Source organism: Sinohyriopsis cumingii, chromosome 9, assembly GCF_028554795.1.
Source record: "Sinohyriopsis cumingii isolate HCF-2022 chromosome 9, ASM2855479v2, whole genome shotgun sequence".
NCBI lineage: Eukaryota > Metazoa > Mollusca > Bivalvia > Unionida > Unionidae > Sinohyriopsis > Sinohyriopsis cumingii.
In genome coordinates, this window is record NC_142969.1 from 45,828,836 (window position 1) to 45,855,184 (window position 26,349).

Sequence of the window (26,349 nt, forward strand, 5' to 3'; positions counted from 1 at the left end):
GACAGTGTAAAAATATACTCAAAGGCAAATGTTAAAATAGTGGTAAGAGCTCAATAATTCCAAATGACATATGTGGTAAATCGTCTACGGATACGGAATGCCCATTGGTCATCGTCGATCCAATAAACTCTCAAAAGATTTGTACATGTATTGAGAGTGTGATTCCTGTCGTTTCTAAACTATGACTCAAAAGTAGAAACTACATGACCCGGAGGCATGACTCAGAGGTCTGATTCATACCCGAATCTTATTTATTTTCATTATGTCGAATGATTATGCATCCCAATTCCAAAACATACAAGACTAACAAAATAGAAGTTATCTTAATTTCCTAGAACCTTTACAATGGAACATGGCACATTCTGAATCCGTTGTCCGCCCCTAAAGACCACCCCTTATTTTACACGGAGGTTTAACATTTATATTGAATGGCGCTGAATTATTTGCAACCCAATAGGAAAACGCGAACAGACACACGGACGAGGAGGACTGCATATCCACTGCATTTGCTTCAAAAAGTGAGATAATGTGGGATAAATGCTGATGTAACAATGCTATTTGTTTGTAGTTTCATGCAAAAAGACTATACCTAAGTTACTTTAATATTTTTCACAGTTGTTTATCGCGCTTGGTTTGTTGATTAAACCAGGCACAATGAGGGTTCGAAAGCCAGTTATCTCACCATTAGGTGGAGCCACAGAAACACCATGTCCCGATATTTGGTTACTCTCGGAGTTGATCGTTAGCCAGAATAATATATTTTTTGATCAGTTCAGCGATGAACAGCTGTCCAAATATAATATACATGTATGACAGAGCAGCGGGATGGGTGAACAGACCAATAATGAAGCAAGTCTTCTTTGAAAAATAACACTTCCTATGAAAAATATACAAATACAAGGTCAATAAAGTCAAACCGAAGACTCTAACAAACCGAGATTTTATCTAATTGGGTTTTCTCATTTTTGTTACTTTATCTTTGTCGCTTGTGTTTTCAAATTTGTATGTGTGTTCGTTTACCCACCCAGACACACAATGTTGGTCGTCACCCTCCCTGCTGCTGTAGTGTGTGAGTAATTAAATCATTATTATATCAATAATGGAATCTCACACAAATAGATTAGCTTGAGAGCGACTAGAGGCAAATAAGAAATATCTCCCCGTCCTTGACTCTGTCAAACAACAGCTACAAGCGCGTCAGGAGTCTCCGGTGGAATTTGCAGAAGGTACAGAACATTTATTTAAACCAAATGTCGAACCAACAAAGAAATTGTTATGGCAACTGAGGCGGCTCAAAAACGTTCTTGAGACATTACCTGTTGATATTGTTGGCCGTCTTCAAGCAGCTCAAACACCACCGCAGCAGTCTCCTCAACCACAACCTTAATTCAACCACAACGTCTGCCAAGAGTCAGAATTAAAATCATAGATAAATTTACGTCCGAAGGTTATACAGCTATCAAAGATCCAAACCAAGTAAATAATATTGCCGCGTATGGATATCGTGATAGAAATATGTACATGAAACCTGAATATGTTAATATTCTAAAAGCTGCTGATTGGGTCATGGATATATATCGCATCTCTACAGATACCCCGCAGATCAGATCTGAGCAAGATATTCATAGTTTTGACCTCTTTAACAATACAGTATATGAGTATATTGAACGAGTAAATCAAGAAAGGAGACTAAGAGAAGAAACAATGAAACAGCAACTTCAAAAAGTAAAAGCAAAAAGGAAATCAGCCTCAAGAACACGGAAGAAGAAAGCAGATAAAACAACAAGTGAGGAAGGAGGAGCAACTGGAAGTAATCTTGTTGCTCGAGGAAGTGGTATTATTACTCCATGTCCCAATAATATCCTTGTCGATGTTGAACGATTAGAAATTCTGATTGGCGGAAGAAGAGCCGTAATAATTCCCCAGAAATCATTAATGAAGCAGCTGAAATTTGTCAACGATTATTTACAGACTTTATCATGAACGTTAATGGTTATTGGTCCCTTATCGATGAAATTGCCGATGATTATCACAGTGATTGAGGGTATGCAATTATATCAGTGACAAGAAAATAAGATGATTATACATAATGCTCAACGTGGACCTGTAATGGTCAGGATGATAAATTCGCGATTACCTTTGTATAAAGTTATCTACGGTGATGGACTCGGTAATGTTGTTCAGGGTATGTTTAGAAGGATAGACTTAAAAGCAATACCGATTTTAAAACAATTATCAATGAAAGATATTGATGTCGTTCGTGATAAAGATATTGATGCTCTTGGTGATGCTGCCAGCAAGGCATTCTCAGCAATCGAGGATAGATTAGCACGATTAATACGACAAAAACCACAGCCAGTAAAATTACCCAGCACTGAATTTATGCCTTCAAATGTTAGTAAATATATAAATCAAGCTGTAAATCAAAAACTATCAGAGTTGTTTGGTGTACCACTGCCAGAAAGAGAAAAAATATAACCGCTAGTCTGATAGGAGGAAGTGGTCTTCGTGTTAGACGATAACAGAATAAAGTGTTTAAACGTGTATCTGATCCAGCATTTGGCATGGATGCGTCACCTATCAAAGATGGATCTGTGCGCGATTATCAGTATTATTCTTATGACGCACGAGAGCCAAATCAGCGTGGACGAATCGAGCTGCAAGTTGAGGATACAAGTAGATATTTCTTACCCTATCACATATATTTGGATTTTGTAACATGCCAGAAAGGTTATTTGCGGAGCCAAACATACATTTGTACTTGTTAGAAAAGTCAACGACAATCATGCAATCTGACGACCCAAAAGAGTTGGTGATTGCATAGTAAGACCAACAAAAATTTCGTTGTGAATGCCAGTAATGACTCTATCGATCGACGAAGAACAACGGTTACTCTTTTTATGTGTCAATGTAGTAATTCAACATTGTCATAGTTGACGCTGACAATATACAGTATTTCAAGTGAAGTTGCTGGTTTATTTACATAGCAGATATCCTCACATCAGGGTGGTTCTGCACCGCGACATATATTAATTACATTTCAGGAAAATGCACTACGAAACCCACAAACGCGAAATTCAATGGCTTTGGACACACTTGGAGTTTCTGAGGCTTCCTGAAGGATAAATGGAAATCAGGAACATCCGAAGAAGTATTACTGAGTTTTGATCGCAATCATGTAGCACGTACATATCATCGTTTGATGACATTTATGGGGCTTGATCAGATTGTTGATTCTGGTTTGCTGATATCTCAGCGTGATTTTAGAACGCTGTATCAACCTATTTCGTTTCGTTGAAACATTTAGACTTAGGCAATCTGTCGTTGATGTACACTTTTGAGCTCGTGTAGCACGATCACCACCAAAAAGACATGGTCCACCTGGTGAATTCAGAGCAATCGCTGTCATATTCTCAGACAAAACAATGTTGCTTGAAGGTGTTCGTGGAGGAATGAGAGTTATTGATGCCCCAGTAGAAAACATGTAATTAAATCGCTCATGATATTATAATGTCATATGATCATGTTAGCGTCAGTCTGACTCATGGTCAGCTTTAAAATATTCAATCGAAATCAGCAAAGAAATGCTGAACAGAAATAAACACTTCAACAAGATCAGATCAAAAGAGATCCAAATAAACTATCACTGACTGAACGTCAACTCAAGTACTTCAGTGATTACAAACAAAGACTGGTGAACGACTTCATCTTTCTTCGGGTGCTATTAAAATTGTAGTCAAGATGGGTGGTATATTTCCACTTCTTGCTGCTATACCAGCGTTAATAGCCGCTGCTGCCTAATCTGTTGCAAAAGCAGCTGCACTTGGTGCTGTTGGAGATGCTGATGAGATGGCAGTAAAGAAAGCAACAGGCCACGGAATCAAGACTTCCAAATAAAAGGAAAGGTATATGACTGCCAGGAACTCCCTATTCTTGCTACGGAAAAGGTCTAAAACTCCCCGGGGACACTTTGTTAGAATCAAAGTATCTCCTTTTTATGTCCAATTCTGATTAAGTGATGCTGCAAAGCGATTAAATATCAAACATTTCAGATGTGTTTTTATGCGTGACCAATTGCCAGTGTGGCAGTTTATAGTGTTGTTTAGCACTGGGGCATCATGCCGCAGACATGTAGCATGATGTCCCACCCAGTCACATTATACTGACACCAGGCCGATCAGTCCTAGCACTAACCTCTTAATGCTGAGCGCCAAGCGTGGTAGCTGTTAGTACCATTTTTGTAAGTCTTTGGTATGACTTGACCGGGGATCAAACCCACAACCTCCCGCATCCAAGGCGGGCGCGGTAACCACCAGACCACCGGAGGGGTCTCTAATCATGTACAATCGTTTATAAATTTTCGCAAACAAAGATATTGCATCGTTGATGATTTTTTGGGAAAGCCAACATGTATCAATATTAAAGTCTCCGAAATAAAACAAAATTACTAATGGTGTAGAAAATACAGTAGCATCTGGTTCAGCAATATAGACACAACGTAATAAATCTATCAAACATCGCGATCTGAGGTCACCGGTATATACAGGTTCTAATTAATCTGAGATACAAAATATATGGCATTTACCTCAATACCACGGCGTCTTCAACAATCTGGACCTTCTGTATTGTTAGTATTACTAGGTCAAAACGAGAAGGGAACATTCGTGGCGGAACGTGAAGATAAATGTAACCCCGTGTTGTACTATAAGTGTTTTGAATTAGTCGCTAAATTACCACCTACTTAAAATATAATGAACTCCCCAATCGACGTTCAACGTGATGTTGCAGCGGAACATTACTGATACAATCAAGTATGTGAGAGGCAAACCAAAACGACAAACGTCGTTGAGGTGTATTTAGTAAAAGTAAAAGAAAATATCGCAGACGTGTAGTTGTTGTTGACATCATTGAGTATTCGGTGTCCGCTTTTATCACTGGAGATGGCGTATTGCTATCAACAATCACAATGACATCGCCGTCAGTTATAACTGTTATGTATATTTGATTTAATTAATATCTGATTTAATTGTTTGTATGTTTTAATACCTTTCTATTTTTTTAATTACATTATATGTCAAAATAATGTAGTTCTATTTAATAGGAACTCGATACTTTTTCCGGAAAATAGTTTGACCTTGACTGATCATTTCTGAAAACACATAAGGCTGACCTGGTTCCGGACCCTAATTCAAATTTAGTAAGAATCACGTCAACAAGTTTTTTTTTATAATTTATTTTTATTGTGGTTTGAGATCAAGGCTGTGTTGAATATGTAATCCTAGGCTTGTAAATAGTTTTAGTGAAATAAACAACTGTTTTTCTCGGAGTAAAATGATTGGTTTTATCAAGGTCATGCTGGGGCTACGTCATATTTTATATGTAAACATGATCACGTGATCGTCTATTTCTCAATTAATCATTTCCAACATTGTGCATTACTTAGTTTAAATAGTGATGCTTTAAGAGAGATCTCACAGTCTGGGTTTGAAAACGTTTGATATCTTCAGATTATTTGGATTCTCAAAGATTAATTCGTTTCTCTGGAAATATTTTTGTGCTCATACAGTACTCTTGAACAAAGACATTGTATTTGGATTTCCAAAACCGGAGGATTATTTATTGTGTTTCTACAAGGAACTGTAGACAACAACGTTGATCAGGACACAGCATACGTCATCGCCTTTTGTTAGATTCTTCGTCGGAGCTCGAACTTGAATTCATAAGAACATTTTATTATTGGGACTTCCAACATTTTATTCGTGGATTATTCTTGAATTATGTTTGGATTTGAGTCTTGAAACCGTAAGTTCTTATTTTTTCATTTTTACAGTATTTTTCTAGGGAAATAAATTGTTTTCTAAATTTTTCAAAGCTTGTTGTTTTCACCCTTTCTTGTGTTACTGTTTTATCGTGCCTAAACACGTAACAATAATTTGTGTTTCAGCTGCAACAGCAATTGCTGATGTTCTTAATATTATCCCAAAAAGACAAATTTCTACGTGCAGCGACACTAAATTACATGAGCACACAACGAAACTGTGTGCAGCGACTCTAGCATGCTCCTACTTATCTTCGTTGATATCATCATGCCTTTGTGACGGAATAATATCAGATAGCGAGTTCACAGGAATGATTAAGATTTACAACGAGACAATAACTGTGCCAGAATCTACGTCCAATTTAGAAAATCGGGTTTTAAAATCCTGTTTTAAAATCAGGGTTTAACAATAATGTCATCATCGCAAGAATTACTATTACAGATAGTCACTAATACAACTCCATCAAAAACAACGATGATATCAGCAGGCTCGACCCATCCTGAATTCAGCTTTAACTTTCCAACTGCAATTCCAGCGAAAGAAATAGCACTAGCACAATTATCTTTATCCTACTTGTCCGAATATTTGATAAAATTCATTCGGTGGATTGCAAGCAACTAATTCTCTGGTATTTATGTTAAACATAAAGCAGATGGAACACCATACTGGAATGTTGTGAGCATATCTACGGGTAGTTATCAAATTGAACAGATAAATAATGAATTTCAGCGCAGAATCTAATCAATGATGGGAAAATAATCTAACATTACTATCACTGTTCAAGAACCAACATTTTCAAACGCGACAGAAATAAATTCGCTAGATTATGCCTTAGATATATATCAATTATCGATCAGTACCGTACTACGATGGCCAGAGATAGCACCTGTTTATCAAGTACCATCAGAATCTGAACGTGTCGAGTTCTCAACGGACAAACGAAACAGTTTTAGAACTTCCTGAATATCAAAAAGGATATCCATGGAGTTCTACCGAATATACTTTCATTGCGTCTGCTGGCACAAAACTTCCTGAAATTAAATTTAGTTTTTATCACAGTCAGTATAATAATGAGATCGGATTCGTCAAAGAAGATCTTAATGAAATTTTTTCCGACGGCCTCAAGTCAAAATACATGCGTGTGCTCGATTCACTGCAAAATTTCTTTTCAAACGTGTTACATGTTTAAGCTCCAATAAACAGTAACACATAAAAAGTGAAAGCAACAAGCTTTTTAAACTTTAACAAATAATTTATTTTCCTCTAAAATTCTGAAGAAAAAAAATGTTAAAAAAAGAAGAACTTACGGTTTCAAGAATCAAATCCAAAATTATTCTAAGAATAATCCACGAATTAAATTGCTAAAGTCCTGGTAATAAATGTTCTAATAATTTCAAATTCGAATCCTGATGTAAAATCCAAGATGTATAACAATGACGTATGCTATAATCAGTACTGTGCTTATCTACAGTTTCTTGTAAGAATGCAAATAATGGCACTCCGGTGTTGGAAATCCAAATTGAATTTGTAAGCAATGTTTTTCCCTGTTTGAACACTCTTCAGAATATTTCCAGACAAATAACATAATTAATCCTTTTTGAATCCAAGGGATTTGAAGTAACTCCAAACAAGTAATTTGAAATAATTCTAAACAGAACAACATAACACTTTAACTGCCAAACTTCTACTGAAAAATTTTTCTTTCAAACATTGAGTTATATGGGTTGTTTAATACATCAGCAAGGGTCATGTGATCATCCCCTGGAAGTTTCTAGAAGGAAATATTTGTAAAATATCACGTCCACCCAGTGTGACCATGAGAAAGCCAATCATTTTCTCTGAATATAAAATTGCAAAAAAGTTGTTTACATCTTAAACCCCACGTAATCCCATCATGACATTGATAACAACCAATCATTTTAAAATAAAATAGAACTTTTTTTACTTACTCGGAACACAGGTCAGAATTTAGATCAACACCTGTTGTTTATAAACTAACAGTCAATGTCAAACCATTTCCTGAAAAAAGTATCATCTATAGTGAGTAAATTTACATTATAATAGCAGATAATAGAATTAAAATGTTAAAACTGACAAATTATATATATATATATATATATATATATATATATATATATATATATATATATATATATATATATATATATATATATATATATAAACAGTTATACGTAACAATAGTCACACAATAATACAGCGATGATACAAAGCAGCAGATCATCACAACGATATAACATTTAAACCAGGTTATATCCAACCTTGAGTTTGTCAGTAAAATTATCATTGAAATTTATCATGCTAATAGAGAAATTCGTGTCTCAACAATTAAATAATTATTCCTGGACGCATCTGTATTTACAGAATAACAATTATCAACATTTGTAATACCAGAATTAATCCACGACGAGCTAATAAAATCACTCAACAACGTAAATCGATAAAAAGTGTCCTAAAACTGTTGCCGCATGGAACAAATAGCTCCGCTATCAAATAGTCTTAAATATAACAATGATCGATACGGCGGTGGCAGGTTTATTTCACCTGGAATTGTAAATATAACATCAACGATCGTAGTCAATCTTGCATGTGATGCAATTGATGGCAGCTATCAAAAAGACCTTAAAAAATCCAGTCAGGCTCAACAAGGATATATTTTCTATACATTCACGCCTTAAGCACCCCCTGGATTTTTCATCGTGTTAGAACCCGTTAATGCAGTTTATCTGTGATGTCATAATCCGCTTTTATCAAGGATACATTTCAAGCGTACTGACCAAACTGGACACTTGTTTGATTAGCGACATGCAGTTTTGAAACTAAATCTATATGTTAGATCATAAAAAAACCTTTCTTCGAGTCGAAGTTGGCAATTTACAAACATTACAAACAATTATTCCTTGATTTAATCAAGGGGTATTATATAATGTATCAACACGTGAGAGCTTTTGTATACAACAAAGAGGTACTTGAAAGTGCCATCAGAACAATATTAACACTTCCACACACTGAACAATTTTAATTTTACTGACTGTGGTTTTCGTCGTATTAATTGTACTAGTGTATCATTGATAGCTTAGAATGCTTTGCTGGCAGCATCACCAACAGCACCAATACCTTTATCACGAGCAACATCAAAAGCTTTAATTGATAATTGTTTTACAATCAGTATTGCTTTTATGGATAACCTTCTAAAAAGACCCTGAACAACATCACCGAGTCCATCACCGTATATAACTTTATACATAGGTAATAGCGAATTTATCACCATTACAGGTCCACGTTGAGCTTTATGTATGATCATCTTATTTTCTTGTCACTGATGTAATTGCAAACCCTCAATCACTGTGGTAATCATCGGCGATTTCATCGATAAGGGACCAATAAATATTAATGTCCATCATAACGCCTGTAAATAATCTTTGACAAACATCAGCTGCTTCATTAATGATTCCTGGTGAATTATTACCGGCTTGTCTTCCGCCAATCATAATTTCTAATCGCTCAAAATCGGCAGTACATTAATGGGACATAGAGTAATAAGACCATTTCCTCGAGTAACAAGACCACTTCCAGTTGCTCCTTCTCCCTCACATGTTGTTTAATCTGCTTTCTTCTTCCATGCTCTTGAGGCTGATTTCCTTTCTGCTTTTGCTTTATCAAGTTGTTGCTTCAAGTTTTCTTCTCTTAGTCTCCTTTCTTGATTTACTCGTTCAATATACTCATATACTGTATTGTTAAAGAGGTCAAAACTATGAATATCTTGCTCAGATCTGATTTGCGGGGTATCTGTAGAGATGCGATATATATCCATGACCCAATCAGCAGCTTTTAGAATATTAACATATTCAGGTTTCATGTACATATTTCTATCACGATATCAATACGCGGAAATATTATTTACTTGGTTTGGGCTTTGATAGCGGCAATACCTTCAGGCGTGAATTTATCTCTGATGTTAATTTTGACTCTTGGCAGAGGTTGTTGGTAAACTTCAGGTTGTGGTTGAGGAGATTGCTGGGGTGGTGGTTGAGCTGCTTGAAGACGGCTAACAATATCAACAGGTAATGTCTCAAGAGCTTTTTGAGCCGCCTCAGTTGCTGTAACAATTTCTTTGTTGGTTCAACATTTGGTTTAAATTACTGGTCTGTACTTTGTGCAAATTCCACCTGAGACTCCTGACGCGCTTGTAGTTGTTGCTTGACAGAATCACGGACGGGAAGATACTTCTTAATTGCCTCTAGTCGCTCTCGAGCTAATAATCTAGCTGTGTGAGATTCCATTATTCATAAAATAACGATAGATTTGCTCACACACCACATCAGCAGAGAGGGTGACGACCAATAACGAGTGTCCGAGTGGGTAAACGAATACACATACAAATTAGAAAACACAAAAGACAAAGATAAAGCAACAAAAATGAGCTAACTCAATTAGAGAAAATCTCGGTTTATTGGAGGCTTCGGTTTGACGTTACTGAACTTGTTATTTTTATTTTTTCGTAGAAATTTGTATTCTTTAAAGAAGACTTGCTCTAACATTGGTTTGGTCACCCTCCCTGCTACTCACTGAAACCATATATTGTCTTATTTCATTTTTAAGAGAATCAAAGTATATACTGCATTAGCACTGCAAGACAATAAACTTACCAGTTTTCTTCCTTGCCAGGTGAAGTAAAATAATATATCTTACTATCTTTGGAATCATTCTATTCAAAACGTAAAATCCGACCTGCTGTGTATCAAATCTTAATGTCATTAACTAAATTTTCTTGGGTTTGTAGTATATGCCTTCGTGGAAATCTCCCGATTAGTGTGGCTTTGTGAAAATCTCTTGATTGGTGTAAAAAGGAATATCTGATTTGTGCGGCTCAGTGAAAATCTGATTAGTGTGGTTTAATGAAAACCTCTCGATTGTTGTGACATTGTGAAAATCTCTTGATTGATATGACAGATAACATCTGATTTGTGTGGTTTAATAAAAATCTCCAAAACAAACTAGAAAATAACATGATGCAATTTTCAAATCAGTACATATAAGAAAAAACTTGAAAAGCATATACAAAAGAAAAACCTAATGCCTTATTATCTGCTTTCACTCAATTTAATACATGTAAATATATGCAAAACAGCTGTGCAAACAGTGTCTTATCTAAACTTGAAATACTGCATTTATTTGGTGAACAAATATGAATTAAATAGTCAGGGGGAGACAAACAGACTACATTTATAGCAACTGCCTCAAAGGACAGAGCAAGTCTCGTATAAATAAAGGATTAATACATGAATGAACATGTGTGTGTGCAAGTGTCTGTGTCGTAATCAGGAACTATTCCGTTTTAAAATATTACATCCTATGCTCTATTGCGACCATATCCAATGCAATTTTCTAAATCATCACATTTTAAAAACCGTCATTGCAAAACTGAAACACATAAACTAAGAGTCATAAAACCTTATTTAGACCATGATCATTTTTCTACTTTTGACCCTCCCAAGTATTATCCTGGGCATAGGTTGCCTGAATAAAAAAAAATTAAACATTTTCACCTGTACTAAATCTAACCTATATCATCGCACACACGCGCACACCTGTACTCTCTCTCTCTCTCTCTCTCTCTCTCTCACACACACACACACACACACGCATACACTGCCATGTATGTGCCTGATATCAGACAAAACTCATTTTAAATAGGAAACAAAGTGGACATAATAAATATAATAATATTCTGTTTGAACCGAACATTATTACAAGAGTACTTTTACCACAAGCAGCAAAGAGGGCGGACCCTGCGGCCTCTTCATGGTATTTATTTAGTAATCTGAGTGCTTCTCCGAGTATGTGTCAACTACTGTCTGTCGACCTGTGTATATACATATTTCTACCGACTCTGTCTTTACGGAACTCAATACAGTTCATATGTCGCCTCCCCTCCCACTGCTCTGTGAAACCAAGCAGTAAGTGAAACGGTTTAAAATGTACAAGGGAGAGAAAAACGAAACGGTCACCTGGTGTCTGTATACATGAGAGAGAGATAGTGCTAAAACACCAATTCCACCACGCGGATGGAGGCGATCTCTACCAACGACACCACAGACACCACCGGTACCCCGAAGGTGGCGTCCTCTGACTTCTCTGATACCACTATCGACAATACGGCTGTATGATATATATATACTGATTCTGGTGCCACTGGAAGTGGTTTTGCTACCGCTGATACCAGTACATGGGGAAGTGGCCTTGTTACCCCATACCCCAGTAACGTCCTTTCTGTTGTTGATCGACTAGAGATATTATTTGGTGGGCGACGAGCTGGCAATAATTCTCTTGAAATTATCAGTAAAGCAGCTGCTATTTGTCAGCGAATTTTTACTGGTGGTGCCATGAATATGAATGTGTATCAGTCACTTTTTGATGAAATTGTCAAGATTATTACAGTGTTTGATCACAATTAGATCACTGACAGGAAAAATAGCCATGACCATACACAATGCTCAACGTTGACCTACTCTGGTCAGAGTGATAAATTCACGATCGCCTGTATACAACGCGATCTACGGAGATGGACTCGGTGATATTGTTCAAGGTCAATTCAGAAGGATAGTCCTAAAAGCGATACCGATTGCAAAGCAATTGTAAATGAAAGCTATTGATGTTTCTTCGTGAAAAAATGTATTAACACTGCAGGTAATGTTGCTAGTAAAGCATTTTCTGCGGTCAAGGAACGACAAGCATATTAAAGCTGCGAATGAACGGGTGAAAGAATTAACTTATGCGCCCGTACCACGGTCAAAATCGGAGAGAGAGGAAAATATAACCGTAAGTTTAGTAGCGAGAAGTGGTCGTAGTGTTAGACGATAATGAGAAATAATGAAATGTTCAAGCGTGTATCTGACCCCTCATTTGACATGGACGCTCCAGTCCTTAAAAATGAGTCGATGCGCGATTATCAATATTATTCGTATGATGAACGTGTACCTAACGCACCCGGAATAACTGAGCTGCAAGTTCAGGATACAAGTAGTTACTTCCTATCCGCCGAGGAATTTATTGAAGTCGACAGCAGATAATACTGTGTTTGCAATCGCATCACTAACAGTTTCGAATGATCTTAGGTGTGCATATCAGCTAATACGTTTTCCGGTTAACTTTCGAACGCCTTGCCTGCGGCTTTCTACTTTTATAAATAATTTTAGTTAAAAACCCGCCAGCAGGATTCCGCGTTTGGGGTTCGAACCTACGATGGTATAGTTTTAAACAACATGAGAGATAGTATTGTTTTAAACAGCATGATATTTCTATCAACGGCATTTACCTCTCGACTATCGGCTCTTCAAAGGAAACCTGCTTAATTATATAATAAATACAGCAGACGATAAACGTTTTAGCTGCTGTCCACTATTAGATAATTATCACTGCGTTGCGTGTAAATATTGTTTTAGCTGAAATAAAATTATATAAAAGATGTACAAAAAAATCAAACATTCAAGTTTGCATCACCTATTACACTGAAAGAGTTAAGGCGCCCCCCGAGTTGCTTCCTCTTTACATGTTCTTACTGTGTGGATTATTGTTGGGCACAATGAAGTACTGAAATAATCATAGCTGATTATATCTCTTTGACAATGCAGAATTCATTATCCCGTCTACTTCACGTTGTTTTGAAGTTAGGACAACATCGAACTTTTTGCCAGCTGCTGCCATTGATAGAAATACTGTCTGTTTGTAGATTTACAGACACCACTCACCATGGAAACATCGCCCACCAACCCCTAACCCCCGCCGCGCAACCTCGCATACATTTTTCACTTTGTGTAACAACGTCAAGGTTATACAGAAAATTATTTCTTGGATCCGAACCAATATGATGCACAAGTAGACCTCTCCCGATCAATCCATGGTAACATTCGTAAATAAACCTGCGCCAGTATTACTAACAACACTGAATGTTTCTTTTATATTCGACACTTTCTAATCGCACCCTCGCGAGATGATTCATAATTGCCGATAACAGGATTTGCTTGGAATGCTTGCATTCCCATTGCTTGAGTTTAAACTGCCTGCATTCCAACTTTATCGTCGTTGTTTCCTTGCTCCATTTGTATAGTACATATCACATGTCTACATTCTGATCGATCGTAGAAACAAAAATAAATAAATAACATTATTGTGAATCACCGACTTTACTTAGGGTCGTTTGATAGTAGTATCTACTATGATGGCATCAGCGATTGGAGTATTGATACTTGCAGTGCATACACTGGCAGTGTTTTTGTTTTTTTTTTGTTATTGTCATATGTGGCCTGGCCATCATTTTTCTGTTTCTTATCATAATACCGTATTTCCTACCTCCACACGCCACACACAACATCGTCACCCCCCAGCCCTTTGTTACATTTCGAACACGGTTTTGGTCCTTGAAACCGCCTTCGCACACTTTGCATGTGATATGCACAATTGGTATTGTAACATGCCTTCGCACACACGGTGGTGGATCCAAGTTATTCTTTGCTCGAGTCATATGCATATAAGTTGAAGTTTGATTTAAATATATATGTTCCTTACTAATATAATGGAGGAATTTACACGAGTGTCTGCGATTGGTCCCGCAGTACTTGGTCATCGCAGTAGGAGATTTGATCTTGACAGATTGGCCACAACACCGTCCTCTACCCCGAACGGGTCTAGCAACTGAAGGTCATTTAAAATTTCTTGATCGTATCCTTGAGGCCAAGAAAGAATTTAGGCGTGATGGCGCATTTCGTGTGTGGTCAACAATGAGGGTCAGGCCCTTGTCAGGTACGCTAGTGACCCCGGATAGGGTTGCTAGTCACTAGATTGATGCTACGAAGAATGACCAACGAGCAAGGGAAATCGTGGATTATTTGCAGATCGGACAAATAAATATATATATATATATATATATATATATATATATATATATATATATATATATATATATATATATATATATATATATATATATATATATATATATTTCAGAATAAAGTGTATTGTTCTCGTGGTCGGCGAGTACACCTTATCCAAGGAGAAGGGTGATGTAACTTGGATTATCCGTGATAAACGTGACCCAGTTCGTGAATTACGAAACTACGGGGGTGCTAGCGCCAATGTGTGGTGGCGGGTGGTTGTGTTATATAGAAATTCTAGACCAGGAATGTTAACTGGGGTGGACAAACCCTATTACGGGAATACCTATCCAATGACTGCAGTGTTTCATGATAGTTATCTGTTAAATGAGCCTGATGTGAACGTGCTTGCACACACGCGTGGGTCGCTAGTGACCGAGGGCACAAGTGCATGGTTCAGTATCGACCCGGTGGTGGCATCTTAAACTGTGTCGCCCAGAGAATCACAGAACACTTTAAAAGCGCATTACGAGGGAAGGGTCTGACAGCGATACGACTTGATAAAATTAATCAATGGGAAGATAAAGTGTGATTTAGTGGGGCCTCCATTAGTGATAATGCTGCGTTAGAAAAGACCCTAAGATTTCCAATCACGGTTCAAACAGTAACCGGCGAGGTTTAGTACAGCGCCAAGTACTTGAAAAATGGAGCTCGGATTACACTTATTGACATTAACGCTCACGCTTGGACGTGAAGCATAACAATATTCCCACGAGATAAACGAGTTAGATTTGTCCCCCTTGTCTCCGACAAGGCTTACAGGACTAGTGTTGATATTGACGGTGATATATTTGAGTATATTCGTGAGATCAATAAAACCCATCCAGTGTCTGTGGATGTTTCAGAATGATGATGAAAAAAGACGATTTGACGAGTTTGTGCGACCGTGCGGAGATCGTTTTATAAAACGATGACTGAAATCACACGAAAATATACCGACGACAATGAAGAGATGAAACGATTAATGGGTAATTATTTTACTGTTCCGTCTGTGGTCGCCCATTTTGCTCAGAAGAACAATTCATGGAGACCAACGTGGAAAATTTCTGGAGGATATTCAATGGTCGTGTGTCGAGTATGGGCATGGAGGCTTGTTGAATACCAAATATGATTTCAACGAAGTTATCTCCGTTGATATGGTGGCATGTTATCCTTGAAGTTTTCTTGGGATGGGTGAGAGTACCCAGTATTTTAAACGATTTTTTGCATCCTGCCCATGATATGACTAGGGTATCGATAAATGGACCTCTATCCAATTTTGACTCGACAGGATTTGTATGCATTGGATCATTTGAATTGGCTAAAGGGATTCATCTTGCTATTGTCGCTTGGTTTGGCCAACACTTTTATAAGTCTAATCAGGCGATAAATCCCAACGATGACATTGCGAAAAATGAACGTGGTTGGTTTCCAATGGTATTAATACGGTATATGATTGATGCGGCGATATTGTTATCGCTGACAGTGAGTAAGGCAATCATTTCGCATCGACCACAAAAACATGTGTGGATGCCAGAATCTGGCGAAAACTGCGATACGTCACTTGCAAAGGATTTGGGCAGAAACATCATTGCTAAATTTACAATAGGAGCCTTATCATTGACGAAGCTGTACACGATTTGTTATTGACGAGGATGAGCCTGATCTTTATAAACAAAGATACAACGAGCAAAGACACGCTTGTATACACCATTAGTGTAGTTTTGAACGATGGAACTAAATTGGGCACTATTGTGTGTTATTATGATATAACTTTACCCAATTTGTACTCCTTTAAGATCTTCAGCGTTAGCGTGTGTGAGTATAATTCTGATATCAGTGATAAACAAGTTTCCTGATAGAGCGGTCAGAATCGTCACAGCGGGTCCGGGAAGGCGACACGTGCAATAAACTTATTTTTGAACCCGATTCTTCAAGAACGCTGATATAGTGCTGCTACTCCGACTCACCAGTTCGCCATAGTGATGAAAAAACGAGATGTTAAATCACATATCATTGACAATTTCTTTCGATGGAAGTGATATGCATGGACCCCAGAGCAGATGGGCGAAAAATATATTCCTAAGATTATTATCTTGGATAAGATATGCACTGTATCGGTGGACGTGTTAAAAAAGTTTCTTCCATGACTGTTGATGAAAGATACAGCCGTTATTATGGGCGGTGATCATGGCCAACCCACAGCTTTGTCGGCGAATTCCCACACTGCTGTTTAAAAGAATCTAAGGATTATTATGAAGAAATACTAGAGGACCATAGGGCAATCGATCAGTCGTTTACAGAATTTAAAATGTTAATACAACTGCAGCCGGATTGCGTCAAGTGCTCGATCATGCGTAAAACAATTCCAGAAACAACAAAAGAGGAATTTTGGATGTTACGGCATCCTAGTGACCTGATAGTTGCATCGCCTACGTGTGTTCTTGATTCACTTCAGCAACGATTATTTCTCCTTCATCGAGAAAAATATCCAGGTCTACGTGTCCCATTGAGTTATTGCCCAGATGATACACGTAAACAAACTATTAGTGTATCGATTCCTGTGTCAAGTGTGAGACAAAAACTTGTACTGAATGATATTGTTGTTCTCGAGTTCGATGTGGTTGAGGAAGCATTCGGGGCTGCAGTATCATGCTCAGCCCTAGAATATGCTATACCTTTTCATTCATCCCAGGGATTAACTATTTAGGATACTACAATTTTGATTATTGATGACCGTATCAAATGGACAAATTTAGTTTATCGAGCCGTATCAAGAGTGACGAAAATATCTCAACTACAGGGGGTTATCCCAGAATGTATTCAGGATAAATCCAGCATGGATCAAACTCAAGACAATGGTGATGATATATTAACAAGGATAAAATTAGTTCGGTACCAACAAAGTGATAAAAAGAATGAAACAAGCATGAGTGTGATTCTGATGTGTCTGCGATCATGACACTGAAACAACAACAAAATAATCATTGTGCGACCTTTAACGCAGTAACTTTATGGCAGCATAATTCGAATAATATTCAAGTACAATTAACCGTTCATAAAGTTAATAGTAGTTGCGGTCATACACGTGAAAAGTCTATGCTGGCCTGTCTGGAGTGTAATCGACATGGAGGGGCTAGGTCCTTGGTGGTGAGGGGCTAGTAAACTTTCACTTTCGGGAGAGTGGTTGTAATTGAGTACCTTTAGGAATTACTTGCAATTGTTAACGGACAAATCCACGCTGAGGAGCAGTTGAATCGAATCTGTAGATTGCAGGTCTACCCGCGGATCTTAGCACGCTGTACTTTTTATGGGCGATTACACTCCAGACTGGGGAAGTCGCTCTCTTGTACCCCCTCCCCCGTTCAAGCTCCCCGGGCTCATATAAATATCAAACAGTTACATTATTACCTAGTACTAGTTATTTTGAAAACGAGTCATGTCGTTGTGCTGGTATGCGTGTTTTCGTGATTGCATTGGTAGGTTTGATAGAAATTCCATGTGTTATTTCATTATTTAATGCGGCTATCACACTTGGTAGTCTTGTAACCCTTTCAAGAGATGTTTTGTATGTGGATATTTCTTGTGCATATTGATATCAAAATAATCGCTCAGCAAGTGTTCGATTAAATCGTTCAAGGACTGTCTGATCACGATGTAACGCAGTGTGCCCTTGGCTGATTTTGACATTATGTTTTTTCCTCATCGAATTTTCTCCCCCCAGAAATTAGCTAATAATGGCTCTGATTCTTTGTATCTGCTTGCAACGTAAACAATCGTTAATGCATATTTGTATGTGCGTGATTTACGTCTACCAGTGTTAATAGTATCATGCGGTAAAAACAAAATGTCATCATGACGAACTTCATTGGTGGTACTGACATCAAAATGCCGATACTGAATTTGTTTATTGGGGGAGATAAATTTACCATATTGCCTGTCGTCCTAACCAATTTGCAGCTGCAGCACGTGTGACCATAGCAGCGTCAGCACATTTACTAATAGCAGCCCTATCCCTCTAGTATCCCTTTGGGCTATAATAAATGGATTCCATTACTATTATTACAATCGGCTGATTAATTACCCAGCCCCTAACACTAATTTACACTAATCACTACTCGACTTCTCACGAGATGAAATAAACTTGTATTTTTTGTGATACATTTCACAAACTGTCATGTAAGATCACGCATTTTATTCCTCGTCGTTAATGTTCTTCGTTGTTATTGTTCCTAATTCACTGGTACCTGTAAATCCCTTGCACCGAACACAATATAAATATATAGTATTCGTTATATTTGTTATTAATATGAATTTCATTGACTTTTCAGCGACACCAGAAATAGAACCCGTCAAGCACCATCCAGCATTGCCAAACTCTATTCGAGCAATTATTATATGGCCATCTGGGTATGGGAAGACTCAATTAGTACTCAACATGATAATGAGATGGCTTAAGTGGGATAAGTTATACTTAGTGGCGCCATCTGCAGATGATATGAGATTTTCTTAAGAATTGTAATGACGATAATATTGATTTTATTACTGATATCGATGAAGCCCCGTTGGTCGATGGCCTTAACGGGGATATCAATAATCTGTATGTATGATGATGTAACATTAGACAAACAATCAAATCCAGCTCAAATATGTTCTCGAGGCAGACAAAAAGAGCACTAATATTATATATGTTACTCAGCGATATACTAAAATACCTAAAGTGATCAGAGATAACTGCACCTTCGGTTTTTTAAATGTTGTTGATACATACACGCTGCAAAATATTCACCGGAGATGGTGTTCAGGGGACATGGATATAATCAAATTTAAAACGTCTTCACAGAAGCACAAACGATTTTCTCGTGGATTTATCACGATAAATTTACATGACCCCATATCGAAGTATCGCATTGGTCTCGAAACAAATTTAGACTGAGACATTATACACTGTCATCTTTATTTTAATCCTCCCGCACACTCATCATTGCATTCACAATCACAAAAACAACAGTCACAAACAAATATCACACACTCTTTAACTCCGAACGAGTTGTCGCCCCTCTTGACACATAAATAACAACAAAAGCTGGACGACCGCACTTAGCTTAACTAACCTGATACAACGCTAGGGAGTCTATAGAATCGCTGAGCGTTGGAAAATTTCTTATACTTATTGCCATGTACACAAATACCAGGGGACTTTCATTTTTCGCTCTCGTGTACATTATACTGGATTTCACTTACAGTATGGTTTCTAAGATTAGCGGGGGGGGGGGGGGGAGGGCGACGGATGAACTGTATATAGTTCCATAAACATACAGTCGGTAGAAATGCGTATATAGACAGGTCGTCAGACTATTGTGGGCACATACTTGGAGAAGCAGTCAGATTACAAAATTAATACCATAACGAGGCCGTAGGGTGCACCTTCCATGCTGCTTTGCGTAAATAAGTTACACCTGAAATGTATAATTTACCTTGGAAAACTACGAAATTTAGCTTACAGCAATATACGAAGTAGGCAGTTTTTTTTTCTCACTTTATAACTGAAGTGTTGCACGTCCTGAATCACTTTTGTGGTTCTTTTAACTTTCGAAAAAAGTGAATGTTATAGCATGATTTAAAGTATACGTGGCATGCTCATCCTGTATTAAATTTCATTCTTCACGTGGAGTTCATAGTGGTCGAATACAACTTTAAAACAGTTACATTTGCCTCTAAATAATATGAAAAAGAACCTCGTTAATACGGACCATGTTTATTCAGAATAATCGTTATTAGGAAATAGTTCAACGGGATTGTAATTTCTAAACGTTAATTTGCTCTTTTCATCCAGAAATTTGCGTACGGAAATCAAAGTCGGGTAACAAAGTGTAAAATTACTATAAAGCGTGCCTCGATCATTTGGAAACAATCTGGCAAAAACTAAAAAACAGTAGAATGGTACATGAAAATACAGTCAGTCGGATAATACATATTCACCTACGCAAAATGGCAAGGGTTGTCTATTTATTAATCTCTGATTGGTCTAATTTTAGTGGCACGTAAAAGTTATAAATCGATCACATGATGTGTGAAGGGCAAAATATCAAATATAATCAAATAGCATGACAACGTGCAAAAATGATTGCATCTGACTTCGAGCAGACTTCATCAACATTCACCAGTGATGACATGTTACCAGTGCCGGATTTAGGACAAATGAGGCCCTGTGCTAGTTAAGTTATGAGACCCCTTACTTGGGCCCTGAAAGAGGTAGGCCCGGTAGGCCTACACAGATAGTCAGGCATACATACTCAGGAAGTTTAGGACGTTTTGACTTTTGAAAAACATTTGAAAAATTGATCGTAAACTTTTTTTTGCCAGGAAGATGGGGCCCCCTGGCCAACGGGGCCCTGTGCTTAAGCACACATAAGCACAATGGTAAATCCGGTACTGCATGTAACACTATAGTTAAGCCGTTGAGAATCTATGGACATTATCGAGAACCACTGAAAATCGATCCGCAAATGAATCCAGGCAAACGAAGTTCACATATTGTGATGTGCTCAATCTGGTAATTGTTTATACTTATATTTAGGTATATGTAAAACAGCATGTTATAATAAAGTGAAATAAACACAAATCAATAAATCTATTCATTATTTCACCATTATTGAATACGTACCAACAGCTGCCTCGCTTGGAGCTCATCATCAAAAGGTTAGTGTTAGGACTGGTCGGTCTAATGTCAGGATCATGTGCATGGGTGGGACATGATGCTAATGTCGGTCGCATAATGAGCCAGTGCTAAACATCACTATAAACTGTCACACTGCAGGCACCATATCGATATAGCTACTTTAAAAATCCAAAATCACACACACACACACACACACACACACACAGTACATGTACTACATATAAAGATGACAAATACACGTATTATGTACAGTACATGTATAAAATATGTTGTCATAGGAAATTAAAGACTTGCAACAATTATCCAGAAATCGCGTGAATCTGAATATATTCACTGGGAACGAATGTGTCCGTTTATAACGAGGTTATGCATGGAGGCCAAGTGCTTATATACCGGTTTGCATTTTCTCTTTTTTAAATAGATGTATTTGGAACTAATTCCGGTTTCAGACAAGTGGTTGCTTAATAGAGCTGATCTTTAAGGTGGTTGACAGTGACGTGTTTCCTGTATACATTCTCCACATATTTTGTCCTAAATAATTTGTCTTAAAATTCCACACTTTCATTAATTGAAAAAGCAATGCTTTTGTACGCATATTTCAGATTATCACTATGCGGTCGATATATTGGTGGATTCGAAAAACTGAAGAAAACAAATCAGTGCAAAATCAAGCAAGCACATTACGTGTAGTGGTTCGAGAATGTATGGTATTTTGTAATAAATACTAAAACATTTGTGTCAGAGTGTACAGTATTTTGTAATAAATACTAAAACATTTGTTGCAGAGTGTACAGTATTTTGTAATAAATACTAAAACATTTGTTGCAGAGTGTACAGTATTTTGTAATAAATACTAAAACAGTTGTGGCAGTATTTTGTAATAAATACTAAAACATTTGTTGCAGAGTGTACAGTATTTTGTAATAAATGCTAAAACAGTTGTGGCAGAGTGCTTCGATAACAACACAAGTATTAAAATACCTGTAAGCACCCGATACGAATCTGGTAACCCACATCAGACTGCACAGTGCGCATGTCATTGCATTCATCTATCTAGGGTAGTTGTCCGATTGCAATAAACTACCCTAACCTTCTCTCAGTTGTAACGAAGCATGATATTGTTGTCTGTGTGTGTGTAAGAGAGAGAGAGAGAGAGAGAGAGAGAGAGAGATGATTATTGAGCAAGGAAACATATCTGCGATAGAGTACGGTTTATATAGATTATGACATTCTTTTCTCACTATCTGCCTTCAAAACTTCAGCTCATCTGCATTCATATGACGCCTCGCACCCAACCCATTTATACTGAGAAATATTTTTGCTTCAAATATTAGTCTAGACGACACGAACTGCCGTACGTTTTGGTAGACTTGGATAAAGACGTATCACCGTACGTTTTGGTAGACTTGGATAAAGACGTATTCACCATACGTTTTGGTAGACTTGGATAAAGACGTATTCACCGTACGATTTGGCAGACTTGGATAAAGACGTATCACCGTACGTTTTGGTAGACTTGGATAAAGACGTATCACCGTACGTTTTGGTAGACTTGGATAAAGACGTATTCACCGTACGTTTTGGTAGACTTGGATAAAGACGTATTCATCCGCTGGGGATTTATTGCAAGTAATATGAGGACCGACACTGATATTGCGCCATTACTTACAAACAGGAAGACGAAATCTTAAAATGGAACCAAAATAGTTATAAAAACGTTTATATGGATGTGAATAGTATTATAGAAGCATTCGGACATATATCCATAAACCAAGGACCAATTATTATTGTTCCCAGATTCGCAGCTTACTGATGTTCCAAATTATTAAGCGCAAACACTTAAAAAAATATGTTGTGTGAGAGAGATGGAGAATTTTGGGATGTATCCTTTAACTCAAGTTTTCATAGTTTACAAGCAAAATTAAGAAAACTATTCTTGCCAAATAATTTTGAAGAACACTCTTCCTTCGCATTGTGTTTATATAAACACGATACACTGGTGTCCGATTGTTTATTTAAATATATTTACTTCACGACCACCATCAATGTATTATCGACTTTGTTTGTACCCGTGGGCAAGGGTATATCTGTTGTTTTTTTTTTCTTCCGCGACTGGATTTTCTGCATCCTTCATTTCCACGACACGCAGAAGGGCGATAAATAAAAAAATCTATTGAAAATCGAACATCAAATTAAATATTAAGAAGGCAATAACAAAGCAGTAAGAAAGATTTAGAACTGTGACAGAAAAAGCAAATATAAAATTGAGTCTTAATTCAATGAAACTCAAAGATTTTATGTTAAACAACATTTAATTGGTTGTGTTTTCAAGAATTTCATTTCAATAATATTGCATAAATTTCTAAAACCAAGGCCATATTTACAAACAAAACAAGTCCATATTTACAAAATCATACTTATTTACTAGGGTAGATACAAAATTGGCTTAGTCCGCTACTGAATGCAAGAAAGAAAATGATTGCGTGACATAAGAAATCAAGCAATTTTGAGTTATTGCGTGCTGACAAACACGGCACGGAAATTGCGCAAATACCAGTCGCTGAAAAACAGGTAAAACCTTGGCAAGCATTAGAGGTAAAGTGTGGTTTCAGCGCCATATGTTCTGATAAGTCCCAATAATTTTGAGTAATATTAGCGATTTATATCTTTAAAAGCAAAAATCAGCTATCTCTAATGGGTAACTGGAGGCACCTCGCACTATATGAACTTTTCTGTCCTTATATAGCGGACATGTAGGCCTCAAAGGTTACCTCGCCTATCGTCCTGGATTTTTATTTTAAGTTACAATTAATTACGAAACGTTAAGTTCCAACATACCAATTTAGAACATAGGAAATTGTTTCACATCGTATAATCAAAAGAAACCTACCTATTGACGCGAAGTCTTATGACCAGAAGGGGAATCACAATATGGAGCTAACCAACAGTGGGCTATTGACGAGACGCATATAGTCTACTCCTGACTTTTTTGTCTGTGTTTTTTATTTATATTCTAAGTATCAATTTACCTGTTTGCAAGTGGAAGTAAACCTTGATTATATTTTACAGGGCGTAAACTGGAACATACATTTTATTTTACAACAAAATCATAGTTTGCTCCACCGACGTTTCAGTGTATGAAATGTGATGTCATTGAGAAGCTGCAGACTTAAACGATTTACATGATTATAGACTTACATCCGGTGTAGAACTTAATCGCAAGGATATCAAGCCTCCGCTCAAACACCTTTCCCTTTCTCTCATTTGCTCATTCTTTCTCATTTCTTTCTCTTGTGTAATACAAATGTGGGATCCATTCCTGCAAAATTCATGTATGCTAACCACATCATCCATCAAGGTTAGTGAATAAAAGATACCCATTTTTTTGAGACGAAATTCCGAGTGCAGATTGTAACTTTTGTAATGTATATAAATACAACGAAAACATGAATATAGAACATGGTAAACAAAATGTTAAAAACATAAACATAGATTGTATTTTCAAACGTTTTAAAAAGAAAAAGTAAAAAATTACGTAGAGCATATTTTACATAATTATTTGTCCAAATCAACACAGTATTCCCCCCAAATTTTACAGTAAATAATCATGACAACGTACAATACTTAGACTGTCGAGTATATTAAACTGAAAATATTTTAAATCTGTCGCAAATGGGTTATTTATTTTTTGAGGTTTTTATGGTATTATTTTTAAAATGTCACACGAAATATGAATCAGAGAACATAAAGCAAAACGAAAACTTACTCTTACTACGATGCACAAATTTTGAAATGTGTTTATGAATCGTTAGTACTAATTAGCCACTTGTATCTTACGGAAATGCACATATTATCCTCTTGTATCATATGGAAATGCACATATCCTCTTGTATCATATGGAAATGCATATATTATCATCTTTTATCATATTGAAATGCATATAGCATCCTCTTTTGTCATAAGGAAATGCATATATTATCCTCTTGCATCCTATGGAAATGCCCATATTATCCTCATGTATCATATGGAAATGCACATATTATCCTCTTGTATCATATGGGAATGCATATATTAGCCACTACTATCATACGGAAATGCAAATATGTAAATTGATATGTTGATACGTAAGTACATTTAAAAAAGAAAGGAATCATTAATATCAACATGCCTACCTAAACATTCACACACTCACTGCTTATAAACTTACCCTGTTGCATGTGCGTATATTCAGTTATGCACTTCTCCTCAGTCATTAGCCTCCCGTTTTCTAAACATCAATAGTAAACGCCAAAATATGCAGATGTACAAACCGATGTATTCTTCAATTTTATCTTTATTTCTTGTTATCCGCCATCAGCCAAGTTTCATCAGTATCCAAACTGCATGCAGATAATGATTGCAGCACTTGAACGTATGTCACGGTTGACAGACTGAACGATTCAGTCACCTCGGGCTAGTGTAAAGAGACCAATGTCGCCTATTTAATTTTAAAACCTCTCATCGATTGCAGAGCAATATAGAAATACGTGCACTGCTTCGAAGTTAACTTTATCAAAATGTCTTCGGGCTGTGCTACACCTGAGATTACACAACGATTTTATGCAAGTGGGTTATTTAATATGATCAGTAGGTGTAAAATAATCATTTTAGACCAACGGATATCTTAGAGCCTGTTGAATGTATGCAATATTAGTGCTATATGCAAAATCATGAAATATTATGAGAGTAGCCTCCCGTTTTCTAGCCATCAACAGTAAACGCCAACATATGCAGATATACAAACCGATGTATTCTTCAATTTCTTCTTTATAATATAGAAATATAGAATATATATATAAATGTAGCAATATAGAAATACGTGCACTGCTTCGAAGTTAACTTTATCAAAATGACTTCGGGCTGTGCTACACCTGAGATT

General features: G+C 36.9%; 1 protein-coding gene across 5 annotated transcripts in view; it reads right to left on the minus strand.

Annotated features, from left to right (window-relative positions):
- The window catches only part of LOC149791732 (beta-1,3-galactosyltransferase 5-like), a 75,187-nt gene that overhangs the window by 3,823 nt on the left and 45,015 nt on the right, over positions 1-26,349 (minus strand). Inside the window, exon 1 of one of the 5 annotated variants that reach the window (XM_089970232.1) lies at positions 25,639-25,891. The exons of 2 other annotated variants lie outside the window; for them this stretch is intronic. The gene's annotated coding sequence lies outside the window, so the exon portion shown is untranslated. Of the gene's footprint in view, positions 1-4,585; positions 5,078-24,321; positions 24,417-25,638; positions 25,892-26,349 lie in introns of those variants that run through there. 2 more of the 5 variants (XM_089970231.1, XM_089970234.1) reach the window with 2 other exon arrangements.